The sequence below is a fragment of the Lycorma delicatula genome, chromosome 1, assembly GCF_047948215.1.
Source record: "Lycorma delicatula isolate Av1 chromosome 1, ASM4794821v1, whole genome shotgun sequence".
NCBI lineage: Eukaryota > Metazoa > Arthropoda > Insecta > Hemiptera > Fulgoridae > Lycorma > Lycorma delicatula.
In genome coordinates this window covers 400,627,700-400,644,363 of record NC_134455.1, presented here as the reverse complement: position 1 = coordinate 400,644,363, position 16,664 = coordinate 400,627,700, and the positions used below count along the sequence as shown (strand labels likewise).

Genomic DNA, 16,664 nt, shown 5'->3' with positions numbered 1-16,664 from the left:
TTAGTTAAATAAAAGCTTTGTTAAAAAATAATTTTTTATATGTAATGAAATATATTTTTGTAATTTTTTTTTGTATTTTTTTAAGACTAAAAAAAAGTAAAAATATTTATTTTTATACATCGAAGTTACATACGTGTACCAAATTTCAATCATTTTCATACGATAGATCAAAAGATATAGCAGTTGCAAGATTTGATTATTCCTAAAGCGAATTAAATAAAAGCTTTTAAAAAATAAAGTAAAAATACATTTAAGTGACTGAAATGAAAGTATTAGTTTCTTAAACCAAAATATAGTAAACATTAAATGAACCATCTTAATGAAAGAACCTAGTTAAAAAAAAATTATATATCAAATAAAAATTATATAAATAACAATGTGCCTCTTAATTTCACAAATTAAGAGGCATTAATTTGCACATTGCGTCAAATTAAGAGGCATATATATAAATTTCACCAATTATATATATATATATGGAAAAATTCATGTTTATTAGTGTATTAAGAAAAAAATTAAAACTTCTAGGTTGTATTTTTAACAGGCTTTAGTAAAAAAAATATGGAATTAAGTAAGTAGATTTTAAGCCTTATTTATGACATTTTTTTTTGACTAAGTTTGCAAAAATGTTTGGTGCAATAAGAAATAAAAAGTATTATAAAATTTGAATACAATTTATTAAAAAAATTACAAAATATATAATTAATTATAAAATATAATTTATAAATCATTCATAAAATATAAATATATAAAAATATATGTAAAATTAAAATTATTTATGAAAATTTTATCGTATATTTTAAAATGCTACAAAAGATTTTCAATTATTATTTAACAGTTATGTACAAAATATAAATATTTATTAATATGATCACAACAATTTAATAAAAATTTTAAAACTATGTTTAAATTATAGAACAATTTATGTAACACTCACAGAAACAAAGATAGAGAGGTAGTTTCTGTTAGTTTTACGTAACAACGTAAACTTATAAATATATATATATATATGTATACAATTTCATAACCAAAAAGTAACATACATCTATGGACTTTACTGGCTAACATATTTTTATAGGAACTCATTAAATAATTAATTGTATTATAATTAAAATTGATATATAAAACTTTAGTTCAAAGTTAATATTTTAAAGTACCAGTTAGAAAATACTAAATAAATTGACTTAATACCCTGTAAAATATATTTATTTTTTATTAGGTTGCCAGCAAAGTACTGTTCAGTTTTATGATGTTTATATATGTGATGTACAGGTATATTAGAAGTGTAGGTACTTTTCAAGAAGATGCCCATAGCTGATCTGTAGTCAGTCACTTTAGTAAGTCAGTTAGTTGTAAGATGGCGCCACTGAAAGGAGAAAATAAATTAAAATTATAATCTAACTTTATATAATAAATAATTATAATCGAACCAAACTGAACCTACTTTGCTTGCTAACCTTGACTAGTGAGTGAAGCAAGCGTAGGTCAAGTTTGGTTAATTATATTTATACTTTTAGATTTATTTATTATATATATATATATACATTTATTATACAATGCACCTTCAATTTACACAGGTGTTACGTTCCGGAAAATTTCTGCGTATAATGAAATCGCGTAAATTGACTCACATTTAATGCAGAAATACTGAGTAGATTCTTGTTAAGTTATACAGTAAATTACTGTACTCAAAAAATACTGTACTTTATTTTACTATTTTATTATTACAGTATCATTGTATTATTTTAATGATATTACAGTACAATGTACGTGTTTAAAAAGAAATATGTGTATTATTTATTTATTTATTTTCTCCTTTCAGTGATGCCATTTAACAACTGACTACCAACAGATCAGCTGCATGCATCTTCTTGAAAAGTACCAAAATGTACCATGTTTTTATATTTGCTACAATTAATATTAAATAATTTTTGTGATAATTTTTACTGTTCTTTTGCCTTACCGTGACCGAAAACTCACAGAAAGTTTTATTTTAATTATTTATTGTAAGATAGACACAACATTTTTTAATAATTAAAATATTTTAAATGATGAAATTTCATTGGGTAATAATGTAGAATGGGTTAATATGATTATAAATTTGATTACCTATGTAAAATTGTAAACAGTCATAGTCTATTAGCAACTGATAAAGTTAGCACTGGCTCATATTTCAGATGAATGTAAAAAGGGTTAAGTTTACCTTACAACTGGGTTCAAATTTACATTGTAAAAATGTTTCATCTGCAATGAACTTATGTTGATTAACATTTCTGATGTTGAAAATCAAACAAAACTGAAAAAAATTACCAAAACTGCTGTCACCAATATTACAGAAGATAATTACAAAAGTAATTTTTCTAATGCATCTATTTTCATTTAAATGATAGACTTCATTGAAACTGTTAAGAACAATAAAAATTAAAGAACTGGATATGTTTTTAAATGATTATGTTCTATCATTCTTTGTCATAATGAAAAGACTACTTTAAGTGTCATATTAATTAAAAAATGGACACTAATATAGGATTTGATAACATTCTTTCCGATTACAAGCTAATGACATCTAAAAAATTGTCTTTGATAATATGTATAGACTAATTATATCAAACCGCTGGTGTTAATCTAAATAAAACATTTAAAAATATAAATAATTATGTATTGATGAAACAATTGTTTTATTTAACCTTTTCAGATCATGTAGCCTTGGAACTGGTTATGTACGGCGTCAGTTTTAAAACGCTGTAACAAAATCATTTTATATGGGATCTAAGTCATTTATTTTTTTTATATTCATAAAGGAATCAGTTTTATTACACAATTTGAACGACGTTTATACAATGTAAAATGTTTTATTTAGACTAGATAGAATATGACCATTTTTTTCTCAGAAATGTGCTTGTGTGTGTGTGTGTGACTTGTGTATTATAATTGCTATGAGGATTACGGATTTATTTATTATTTACAAAAATAGCTTATCTTACTAGCAACATATCGATGTATTGAAACACATAATAAATTATGATATACGGGACACAAAAAAAAAGAAGGAATTTGTGATCATAAATATGTCACTTTTACTTGAGGTCTATAAATATCTTTTCTAACAAATGATATCGGTGAACATGTAACAATATCGATTCGTAATGAATAACAGTATACAGTAAAAATGGTTTTTTGTCAATCTGATTATCTATTTGAGTGGTGGGATTTTTTATAAAACGTACTTTTCTGAATCTCCTTTCACTTATACTAACATACGTTACTAATCTGTGATTTATGACAAGGGTTTTTCATCATATTTTGCCCAATTTTAAACCGATTTGGTTGAAAGTATTATTTTTAAAATCAGCAAACTATGTTTCATAAACACAAAGCAAAAAAAAAAAATTTTGCTAATAAAAAACGCAGTAGAAATGCAAAAAATATTCTGCAATTAAATTATCGTAATTTTTGTACCTTTCAATTTTTTTGTTGTTACAAACATAAAAAATATCCAATCGTAACGGTTTTTTTTTGTCAGAATCTGTTAAATCTCTTTAATATACTGTAATTTTTTGAAATTTTTTTCACAAGAGGGTAACATAAGACTATGAAGGGAGGCAATCAGATACCAACATATTTTCGCAGAGCGCTAATCAACCGCGGATCATTGTGATGGCAAAAGGTTAAGAACAAGCTTCACGGTGTGCCTATGGCACACCTCCGCAGCTAGGACCTCCTGGCGGATTACCCTGGCAGGCGGCATCTCGGAATGGGAGAATTAGGTGCCCAAAATTGATTACCTCTTGTGTAAAATATTTTTTTTTGAATGATGAAAATCGATACAACGAAAGTTAACTCTTAAAAAATTTAACTCTAGAAATTGATACTAATGAATCGGGATTTTCTGCTAGTGATCATTCTGGTGCCTACTTTTTGGTTATAGTTCATTACTTTATGAAGAAAAACAATCGCATAAATAAAAAATATATATAAAAAAATGTTTTTAAAACACCACTATTAAATTAGGCACACTAAAAGGTAAAAAATAGTTTTTGGACAATATTCAGGACATCCTAAAACTATTACCTTCTAGTGCATCTAATCTAATAGCAGTGCTTTAAAATTTATTTTTAAATATTTCTTATTTTCTACTTTTAGAATATTTAATGTAAGAGTGGTTTTTAAAATGTTTTTTTTTATTTTCTACTTTTTAGTCTTCATAAGTTTATACTTTACAGCTGCACTAGAACACAGGTTTGGGTGTATTTAGTGAAAGATCAGATCAGTATGTTTTATGATGGACGAGTGCAATCAAAACATAGGGTTGAACGATTTAATTTCCAGATAACTACGATCTGGTCGATCAAGAGTGTACTTGATGTGTAAAACAGTTAGCGCTTGACCTGCTGATAGACACACCATTTGAATTGTGAAAATCGGACGAGTGGCTGGCAAGATATTACAGTAACACCCCATCACACCCCTTTCCCAGATTCCAAATGGCACCCCACAGGCGCTTGAAAATATTATCATCCGACGGGTACCACTGGGAGCGAATAGGTTAACACATCCAGGGGGTAGAAAATTTTACAGAGCACCAGGACTGATGTTTTCAAGATATTTGTGGTTTTCATCTGAAAATTCGGAACCGGTTAAAAAGTACTAAATTTTAACAAAAATTCTATATATATATAAATATTGGTAAATGGCCTGCACAAAAATGTACGAACTAAAATGTAATCACATTAATAGAAATTTTCAGAAATCACGGTTTAATCTCCAAATCGATTTATTTTATGAGAAAACCTAATTAATTAAAAACATGGAAGCATCCAGACTGGAAAAAAGGTGAATACCAGTTGGATCACGTCTGTATGGATAAATCTGTATATAAAGAGATTCAAAATGTTAAAGAATTAAATGGAACAGATACCGGATCTGATCATTATTTAGTTAAAATCAAAATAAAATTTACGCCAACAAAACGGAAATTAAACAAAATGAATAAACCAAAAAGAGAATATGATTCTAGCGGATTAATTGGAAATTCTAATTATAAAAATTAAACTGAAATTCTTGTAGAATCTGTTTTGGATAAAATTATTCCAAAATTAAAAGATATCGCAAAAAAGGTTTCACCTATAAATCCTAGGAAAAACACCAGTGGTGGAACGAAAATTGCAATAAAGCCGTAACAGATAGGCATAATGCTTGGTTGAAATTTCAAAGCGATAAATCTGATGAATCTTATTGTAATCTTATTAATCAATGAAAAATCGCATACAAAATTATTCATAATGTAAAGAGACAAAATCAAAATAATTTAATTAATCAAATTGAACAGGACTGTAATAAAAATAATTCTAAAAGTTGCTATAAACTGTTTTATAATCGGTTACAAAAATACGATGCTCCGACATTAACGCTTAAGGATAAATCTGGTAAAATTACACATAATAATAAACAAAACGCGTAAATCCTTGCAGAAGCTTTTAATAAGCTTTTGAACTGCGAAGAACCAAAAGATTTACTAAAATAAGTGTTAATACAGAAATTGAAATGCCAGAATCAAACAGAAAACCGCCGACTTATAAAGAAGTAGAAAATGCACTTAAAGAACTTAAAAATAATAAAGCAAGCGGAGAAGAGCAAACAGTTGCAGAAATTTGGAAAAATGCAGGAGAATCACTTAAGAAATCTTTGCATAATTCTCTGGTTAAAATTTGGGAATCCGAAGAACTTCCAGAACATTGGACGACAGCTATTATACATCCTTTGCACAAAAAAGGCGACAAGACAAATCCAGACAATTATCGTGGAATTTCGTTATAGGATTGTATGTATAAAATTTTATCTAGAATTATTTACAATAGAATTAAGGACCGACTAGAAAGCGAGCTAGGCGATAACCAAGGTGGTTTTCGGCCTTGGCGCAGTTGTCCAGATGAAATTATTACTTTGAAATTACTTATAGATATTTATAATAGAAAGCAAAAACAGATGATTATTTCTTTTATCGATTTAAAAAAAGCGTACGATCGCATACATAGGCCTTCGATGTTAAAAATTCTGAGAAATCTGAGATTGGATCCTAAATGGGTAAATATTATCGGTTTAACATCGACAAATACAAAATCTAAAGTGAAGTTTCGTGGTGAATTTTCCGAACTTTTTTTACATAAAATCCAGACTGAGACAGGCGACGGACTTTCGCCTTTATTATTTAATTGTGCACTAGAATTTCTGATGCGCGGATTGTTTAAAATTAATCCAAAAAATATTCACATATGATACAAAAGAGATAACTTATATTTAAATCACCTAGGATTTGCCGACGACTTAGCTTTATTAGCTAATAGTATCGCAGAAGCCAGAATACAAATAACAAGTACAGAAAAACTTGCGAATAAACTTGGACTTAAAATTTCTTATGAAAAGACTAAAATGATGGCTATACATCCTTTAGTTATTAATTCTGCAAATATTAATGGAAAAAAAGTAGAACTTGTAGAAAAATTTAAATATCTTGGAGAGATCATTACTTGTAATTGTAACGAAAAACAAAATCGGACCGAAAGACTTAATAAATTATTTAAAGCGCTACAAGTAACCAAAAATACTTACAACAAAAAATCGCTCTCGATTAACACTAAAATTAGACGTTACAAAACTGCGGTTAAACTGGTAATTACTTACACGAGCGAGACTTTATTTAGATTAAATCAGAAAAATAGGACTGAACCTTTCCTTAAAGTTGAACGCAGGATTCTTAGAACCTGCATAAACAAAAAATATAAACGTGAAAATCAGTAGAGATTATTGCCTAATAAATTTCTGTATGAAAACTTGGAATCCTTAATCGATACTATGAAAAAGAAGCGAATTTCTTTCTGTTCACACTTATTACGATCACGGCAGGATAGGATTACTAAGAGAATTATCGATCGATTTTGGTTTTCAAAAATCCGGCGTTATGGATCAAAGAAATTAAAGAAGACGTGCAAGAATTAAATTTGACTTACAAAGATTTACTTAATAAATCCAAAAAATTAAAATTTGTTATTAAAGATCCGAATACCGACTTTAAAGTAACAACTTTTAAATATACAAAAAGGATTTATTCAGAAGAGGATCGTAAAACGAGATCATTAAGAATGACTAAATATTGAGAGAAAGTAAACGCTAACAACTTAAAGGCCAAAAGATTGGCAAAAAAGACTTCAATTATTCTGACTAAAGTGGTCCTTTGTGGCCTTAAAAGTAAAAAAAAAAAAGAAAAGTATACACCTCACCACCACAAGACATGTACTAACGAATCAGGATTTTCCGCTACTGATTAGTACATTCCAGTACTAAACTAAGGGGGCTATGCACATACAAATGCCATTTCATAGGGTAGGATATGCCATCAGTTAAGCAATAACCTCCATACACAGAAAAAAAAATTAAATTGTGATCTATACCTGTTAAAACAGATTTATTAGCTATCAAGTTAAAATTAAAAATTCTTGAATATATGTATGCAAAAAAAAAACATTTTTGAATGAAATTTATTTAAATAAACAAGAATTATATTAATCAAGTTTTTTACACCCATTACTTATTCAAAATATTGTTGGTAAAATTACAGTATTAACGGCCTCAGTACCAATATATTTTCTACTAAAATATGTTATTACCAATATTGTAATTGTTGAAGATAACTTCCAGTTAGATGTCTTAATTATTAGAACAATTCCTGATGACAGTAACCGAAATCATCGGTTCTGAATTACGTGCCTGCTTTGAAAGTATTTTACAATATACTTTTACTGTGATTGTACCAGCCCAGTAAAACCTACCACCAAGATATTTTTTTATCCCAGAAAACAGCTGCCATGATCTTCAAATCTGACTGGGTTTGCCTGAATAGATATAAAAATATTAACTTTACCTCTCTTGTAACGGTTCAAAAATGCACAACCAGATCACATCCTTTGATTTTTCCCCTTTGACAGGTATCGGGAAAAATTTTCAGCTCTCATCTTGTACACAGTTTAAAATGGAAATTTTGTATAAAAAAAAAAATCACAAAATGTGTGAAAATTACGTTGCAAGAACATTACCTATAAAATGTTGGTTTTCAAAATTTTTGAGAAATACAAAATCAAAATGTTGTAAATTGTCTTGAGCCTATTTAAAAATTTATGTCCTTCAACAAGACCCTGAGGGTAATTTTAATATCAATTTATCATAAAAAAATATATTTATACTATGTTGTCCCATGCTCTCAGTAGCCAGTTACCAAATTTTTTTTCCTTTTTTACGTAAATATAATTTCTTTTGTTTCTTAAAGTGTTAAATACAATGAGACCAAAATCTAATAGAAATTAAAAAATTAGAAAAGAATTAAAATTAAAGAGAAGTTGGAGAAGCAAAACTCAATGATCCGGATAAATGACAACAAGAAAAGGAAAATTAATCGAAAAGATATTTCAAGAGGCGATTTATAAAGAAAGATAACAAAACATAAATAGTGATTTAACTACACAAGAGTGATAACCAAAAGAAAAATTTGAATGACAGCAATAAGAGGTCAAGAAAAAGGAAAAAAATAAAAAGATTTCAAGAACCGATGAATAGCAAGAAATCTGAGAAATTTTATAGGCTATTTAGAAAATAATTAGAAGTTAATGTGATGCTGCCTACAAGTGGAATGTATAGTAGTTCATTTTTGTCTTCAGTCATTTGACTAGTTTGATGCAGCTCTACAAGATTCCCTATCTAGTACTAGTCGTTTCATTTCAGTATACCCTTACATCCTAAATCCCTAACAATTTGTTTTACATATTGCAAACATTGCGTGCCTTCACAATTTTTTCTTCTACCTGTCCCTCCAATATTAAAGCGACTATTCCAGGATGCCTTGATATGTGGCCATAAGTCTGTCTCATCTTTTATTTGTCCAAATGCTTCTTTCTTCATCAATTTGCCGTAACACATCTTCATTTGTCACTTTTATCCACCCGTCTGATTTTTAACATTCTCCTGTAGGACCACATTTCAAAAGCTTCTAATCTTTTCTTCTCAGGTACTCTGATCGTCCAAGTTTCACTTCCAAATAAAGCTACACTCCAAACGTATACTTTCAAAAATCTTTTCCTGATATTTAAATTGATTTTTGATGTAAGCAAATCTGAAGGCTCATTTCGCCACTGCTATTCGGCATTTTATATCGCTCCTACTTCATCCATCTTTAGCAATTCTATAATTCTACTTTCATTTCGGTATACCCCCTACATCCTACACCCTTAACAATTTGTTTTACATATTCCAAACATTGCCTGTCTGCACAACTTTTCCCCTCTACCTGTCCCTCCAATATTAAAGCGACTATTCCAGGATGACGTAATATGTGGCTTATAAGTCTGTCTCTTCTTTTAACTATATTTTTGCAAATGCTTCTTTCTTCATGAATTTGCAGCAACACTTCATTTCACTTTATCCACCGATCTGATTTTTAACATTCTCCCATATCACTGCATTTCAAAACCTTCTAATCCTTCTTAGGTATTTCGATTCACTTCCATATAAAGCTATGCTCCAAACATATACTTTCAAAAATATTTTCCTGGCGTTTAAATTAATTTTTGATGTAAACAAATTATATTTTTGACTGAAAGCTCGTTTCGCCTGTGCTATTTGGCATTTTATATCATTCCTGCTTCGTCCATCTTTAGTAATTCTACTTCCCAAATAACAAAATTCTTCTATCTCCATAATCTTTTCTCTTCCTATTTTTACATTCAGTGGTCCATCTTTGTTATTTCTACTACATTTCATTACTTTCGTTTTATTCTTGTTTATTTTCATGCGGTAATTGTTGCGTAGTACTTCATCCATATCGTTCACTGTTTCTTCTAAATCTTTTTTACTCTCAGCTAGAATTACTACACCATCAGCAAAATGTAGCATCTTTATCTTTTCACCTTGTACTGTTACTCTGGATCTAAATTGGAATGTATAGATGATCATGTAAAAAGGATGAACCATTTTAAAATTTCAAAATTACTGCAACAAAAATTCAAAAGCGTACATCTTGTGATCACAAAATAGGAAATTATATAGCAAAATATTTTTAATTTTCAAAACGTGAGGAGCATGTATGTTGTGAAAAGGTATGTGCAATAATCTGTATAGATGTGTTTTCAATATTTTTTATTTTGCATATTTATATGCTTAGTATAATTTTAGTAAATATAAATGTTACAAGATATAGTTTTATTAGTTTTCAACTTTTTTTCATAAAATTACAGAAACATACGGTATCTTTTATTTAAAAATATAAAGTAGATTGTTTTGCTTGTATATAATTTTTTTTTTCAAAAAAACTTAAGTATAAATGACAGTAAACAAAAAAAATCTTATGAATAATTGGTATGAAAGTTTCAGAAGTAACCATAAACATCCCAACCCCATAGGAGGAAGACACCCACCTTGCGACGTTACTGGTCGCCACACCACCCCCTCCGTTTCAAGTCGTGAGAGGCTTTACCGCAGGTCGTCTTTAGACCCTCTAACTGATTACATCTCACAGTAATCAGCCAGGTCTCGGTCAGAATGCCACCGATGTAAATGCCTTGGCAGACATTTGCATCAATAAGATGCAAATCAAATTTCGCCTTCACGTAGGTCTCAAACGGATATCTTCACATCCAACCTAACATGATTCCCTCAAACCATAGACAACTTGGTATACTATAGATTTCAAAATTTAATTTTTTGGTTCTACATAAAGTTCGCTTTTGTTTTTGGTAAATTAATAATCTAAGGCAGGATAAAAGCACCATAAAATTTTCCTGAATAAATTAAAAAAAGTTTATTAAACAAATGTTTTATGCTAAAACTTCCACTAAGAATGATGACCCCAGTAACAAAATGGAACTTGAAGTAAACAAAATACATGATTTAATGTCTAGTAATTTGAATATTCCTAAACAAAATTTGTTACTATGAAAGGAAATTTAAGGCGTTTTGAAAATATAAGTAAGTGAAAAAAATAAGTAATAAAAACAGGATGCATATTATTCCAGAAAGAATCCAACAGGGGAATTCAAAATACTTTACTAACGTATATATTTTTTCAAAAATAATATTATGTAAATAATGAAAAAAAAAAAATTTATACAGGCTTAATTTGCTTTTGGATGTGAAATGTTGACAGATGCCATTATTATGATGGAAGCTAAGAAGATCTGGGCCTGACAAGAGAGAGCTTTAGAGGTTATAAAAGAAAAGAAACTAAACAGATCGAGGGAAAGATTATCAGTTAATTTAAAAACTACATAGAGATTAAGCTAATTGGGCTGTGTGAAGAGATTGATGGAGCCAAAATAGTGACAGTTATACCAAAGTGAAAGATTGACTAAAATAAGAAGGAGCAGCTGCTCGAGAAAGATGGATGATTGATGTTGTAGATGATATAATAGTGATGGATGTTAGGAGATTGAGAGAATTGATTGAAGTTTCTTGAGGAGGGTTATGGAGGAGGTCAAAGCCCACCAATGTTTATAGTATCGAACAAAGAAGAAATGAAAAATAGCCCTTGCAGGGTACGAGAAGTGATAGACCTGAGCTGGTTGCAGCAAAGGGAGAGACATAACCATTAACTTTTTTTTTTATTCAATGTTGCATGGAGTGCAGATGGGTGTACTTATCCCTCTCCTGGTAGTGGAGACTGCCACGACCAGCGGTGATGAAGCCGAAGAATGAGACGGATGGGAAGAGTAAACTTTTATTAATTATGTATTCTGTATGGGTGTGTTACTAGGCTTAACTGCGTTTTCCTGATGGCGGCTAAGTGGTGGTGTGAGTGAGAGTAAGTGTTTTTTATTACTTGTGTTGTGTCCTGCGGATGGGTGAGAAAAAAAAAAAATTACAGGGGGCGAATCATGGTCGCCGTGCAGGGCCAGGGAGGCAGCCTGGATGCAGAGGATGCTTTGGCTCCTTCATATGCAAGAATGAAGGTCAGTTGGGGTGCTCCGATGATGCATTTGGGACTCTCAGGTTTGAGAGGGGGGACGTGGCGGTTTGCCGGCTTCGCACAAGGCGTAGCCGGCAACCTAGTGTAGGGACGGGAAGAGTAGCCTCTCAGTGGAGGGATGTAGTGGTCGTCCAGAAGGGAGGGCTACTGCATCTTGATGAAACTGAGAGGACCCTGATGGGACGCCAAAGGAAAGGCAAGACAGGGGGGCAGTCGACTGCCACGACACTCGACATTCCTGCGCTTAGCCTAACGGCGGAGGCCGGGGATATGTTTAATCAGAAATTAAGCAATGTACTGTATATATACATAAAAATTAAACAGACTTACCCACAATATGGTAGTGGAGACTGGGTTTGGACAAAGCTGATGTAAGCTTGCTCTGCCAAAATCTTGCACTGTTCTGTGCAACCGGTCACTTAAGCCTTCACAGGTAGTGTTCCTTTGGTGTGTCCATATTGAAGCACTTACTGCTGCAGGCAAGCCCTGAGACTTCGGTATAGACGGTCAGGCAGTACCTGACTCTCTGGTTAAATCTGTGGGGAGCAGCTCACAAAGGAAACCCAGGCAGGATCAGTGATCTGGTGCATGCCCAACTGCATCTTCATCTGCGCCTTGCAACACCATGATTGGAGTCTTTTGTGAATGATGGTCGATGTTCTGCCTGTCTTTGGGTTTAGCCCGCTCTATTGCGAGCGGCTGACAAGTTAAACACTCGGTAAGATGAGGTTGAGGTGTACGTATCGTGTGGACTTTGTGTGATGGACATGAGTGTTGGCTTGATTATTCCCTCTTGTGGGTCATAAATAATTATATTTCATTATTTGTTTGCAATTTACTTACAGACGATTTATATTATCACATATGTTAATTTACGATTCTATATTCCGATGTTTTTATAATAAGTATTTCAATTAGTTTACAGTAATAAATGTATGCCTTTCATGCATCCAGTGATTTAATTCAGACACCTAATACCGTACACCTTTAGAATAATTACCTTGCGTATCCAAATGACTTTTCTTAATTCCACAGTTTCTATGCCAGAGGGTCAACACAAAACACCTCGTCCTGCAGAGCTTTTTGTTTTTACAAGCGAAGTGATGGAAGAGTGTAGAATTCATCGATGAAGAAAAGACAGAATGAAACAAGTTTTGACCGGATTAGTATAGTGATGCCAATTATAAAACCCTAAAAATCATTTTTCTTATAAAACAAATTTATCTATTATACCTGATCCATTTATAAAAATATAGAAAACTGATAAACTTGAGCAACTTTATATATAAACAGAAATATTAAGAATCAGCATTAAATATTAATAATTAATAACATATAAAATATTTAATACTTACTTAAAATATTATTTTTTCTTTTACACAGTAAAACTTCAGTCATAAACTTCATTGTAATTCAGTATTTTTTAAAGCATTAAAAATTATAATATTCAAGTAGCTGATTTACAGGACAGAGTTTAGAATTAATGCGATTTCCTTCCTTCATTTACTTATTTTTTTCTTTCTATCGATGAATTTTTTTTTGTTTGAAACAGAAGAAGATCTACTATCAGAATGTTCAGAAGAAGAAGGTGAATGTTGAGAAGACTCTGTCTCTGGTTGCCTAAGCAGGATACTGGAACTAACTGGAATAACATTTGTATCCATAGATGGAATTTTATGTAATAATTTCATACTTGACCTTGGGAGTTCTTTGATTTGTTTGACTACTTTTCGAATATCCAAGATGTAAGTATCTATACAAGAGGTGAAAGCAGCATCAATGATTCTTTGTGGTATCCATCCTTTAATATCAGTGTTTATTAGCCATCTGAGTTCACAATTAGAACCATGACCAAGCAGTGGTGAAATTACAAAACATCCTGGACCATTTTCGGCTCTGAAATAATATAAAATAGTTTTGTTTTAATTACAATCAAAAAAAAAAATTATTCATCTTAAACATTTTTATAAAAGTTTAAAAAAATAGTACAAATTTTCAAGAAATATGGACTATCAGATCACTGTTTGATGCGCATAAAAATAAATCATGTAAATCGACATTCAGAAAATTAAAAATGTTAACTTATCTAGGTGTTTATGTATATGAAAGTGTGCAATCTTTGTTAAACAAAAATCAATTATTCTTAAAAAAAAAATAACAATATTTACCTCTACCAACCTGTAAACTGAACTCTTTTTATAGAACTGAATACGATAATTTAACTTCCAAGAAGGAGTTTATTTTGCTCCCATTGCATTTTGAATAAATTACTGAACCATTTAAAAAATACTTTGTATCAATTTATTTAAAATACAATTAAACATATATCTTTTACAGAAACAATATTACTGTTAATAGATTAAAGAAAAAAGTAATAATTAAAAATCCGATGTGGACATCACATGACTTCCTTGTACACTGATTAAATTACATATACACATTTTTAAAAGTACACAAAATTTGATCTCACTAATAACTTCTGATTTTTTTACATATTTTTTTTAATTTTTTGTTATTATTATTATTATTATTATTAAATTATTAATTACTGTAAAATCTTTCTACAATCACGGGTTAATAATTATTAATAAATTAATATATTAAGTTAAAAAAATAAATTAAAGAACAATGTTAAAAAAAAGGAGATGAAAACTGATTCAAACCGATATGCTTGTAAGATCACTTGTAAGATCCAAATATTTCATTAATTAAAATTTTATTTAGCTATAACTCTGGAACCAATGAAAATAAGTACCGCTAGTAATATATCGTTGAAAAGCTCTCAATGAAAGCTTATTACTGCAGTTATGAAAAAGTTCAAAATCCAAATTTTTTTGGGATTTTGGGCTCTTTTGGTTCAGTCAATTTCAATCAAAAGGGGAGATGCACAACTAGATGTTACAACAGTTCTATATCCGAAATTTCAACATCCTACAGCTAATCATTTTTGAGTTATACGAGATACGTACATATGTACATGCAGAGGTTATGCCGAAACTAGTGAAAATAGATTCAGGGATGGTCAAAATTAATATTTCCATTGAAATCTGAAATTTTTCACGATCACAATACTTCCTTTACTTCTTACAAAGAAGTAAAAATAAATAACAACTTATCTGCATTCTGTTCAATGTGTTCTTAAGCACGTGCTCAAAATAGTTTTCAATAGCAGCTTCTAAATTTGGGACTATTTTGTAGTAATTTGTTTTATATTTAATGTATTTAACTTAACATTATTTCACGTGTTTGTATTTAAATAATTAATATGGAGTTTAAAGATGAAAGCCATTTGGAAATGCCAAAAACTGAATCATAAAAGCTTTGCGTGATCCAACAGGGTCCAGTTGCAAATAATAATAATATGGACTTTAAACACATCCATTTTGACCTGATTATGTATTTAGAAGGAATGGTAATGAATTTAACTTTCATATATTTTTGTTAGTAGTTCCCTTCTCTAGCTTCACAGATCCAACCAATTACAACCAACTTTTGGGTAATAACAGGTCTTCGATCTGGAAATAATGTAAGCTATCTTAAACTGCATTATCTAAAAGAGGGGAACTACATTGAGGGGCAAAATAAAAAAATTACACTATTTTCAAATTTTAATTATGTTATCCTATAAAATGATAAAAAAGAAACACCTTTTACCTTTTTTGAGTTTTGAAAAAAATTCATTGTACTCGAGACATAAGTGAAAAATGTGCTCAGCAAAAGGAAGCAGGAACGCATTGTGACTAGCACATACATGCTTTATACACATATACAAATAATCGAGTAGTACATACGCATGTACAAATTTCTAATTTAACAGAACGTTTCTAAAATTAAAAAAAAAAAAACTTATACCAGCACCATATCAAGATGACTAGTATATTAAATGGTTAAGTTATGGAAACAAAAACGCATTAAATAAAATAATTACTTAAAAAATAAAAACCCTGACTACTAATTATACACATCTACCTAGAAAAATTTGTTAATTTTTTTTTGTTAAAAAATAGATAAACAAGTTTTCCTTTCTTTTCTTACAGGCATAATTTAGTCAGCAAAATGAAATGTAATATTACTTCATTTTATGTTGTATTTGGGTGCGCCTGTTAGTCTTAACAAAGTGAAGGCTATTAAAGTCACCATCTCATGTAGCCTTCACTTACACCTGACTGCAACATAAAATGTAGAAGTAATATTAAATTTCACATCGCTAACTAATTTACATATCCTGAAAATATGCCTGTAAAAAAAGAAAGAGTAACTGGTTTATCTATTTTTTGTTTCTTTTTCATAATTATTCTAAGTAGTTGTGTAGAATTATTATTTACCATGTGAACACCTTCAAAGCTGAAAATAATATAGAGAATATATGGATCTGTTTTTGAAATAGGAACATGGAGGATAGGAAGAAATCAGGAAATAGAGAGAATACTGCAAGACAAAAAATTGTAAGGGTAATAGTCACAAAGAATTGGTTGGCTGGGTCACTTGGAAAGAATGACAAAACAGATATTGCAACAAGGGAAACGGATAGAGGAACAAGACTAGGACTAGGAGAAGAGGCACGCCAAGAACATGCTGGCTCCACAATTCCAACCCCATAGGGGAGAAGACACCCACCTTGTGATGTTACCGATCACCACACCACCCATTCCGAGCCCAG

General features: G+C 30.3%; 1 long non-coding RNA gene across 6 annotated transcripts in view; it reads right to left on the bottom strand.

Moving 5' to 3' along the window:
* Positions 1 to 665: 665 nt before the first annotated feature.
* LOC142317417 (uncharacterized) overlaps positions 666 to 16,664 on the bottom strand; it is a 28,409-nt gene continuing 12,410 nt past the window's right edge. The window contains exons 3-5 of one of the 6 annotated variants that reach the window (XR_012754740.1): positions 13,360 to 13,900; positions 12,335 to 13,195; positions 666 to 1,363 (exon numbers count right to left, since the gene is read on the bottom strand). This is a non-coding gene — a long non-coding RNA (uncharacterized LOC142317417). Of the gene's footprint in view, positions 1,364 to 6,678; positions 6,759 to 12,334; positions 13,196 to 13,359; positions 13,901 to 16,664 lie in introns of all 6 variants that reach the window. The other 5 variants (XR_012754742.1, XR_012754743.1, XR_012754739.1 and 2 more) reach the window with 5 other exon arrangements.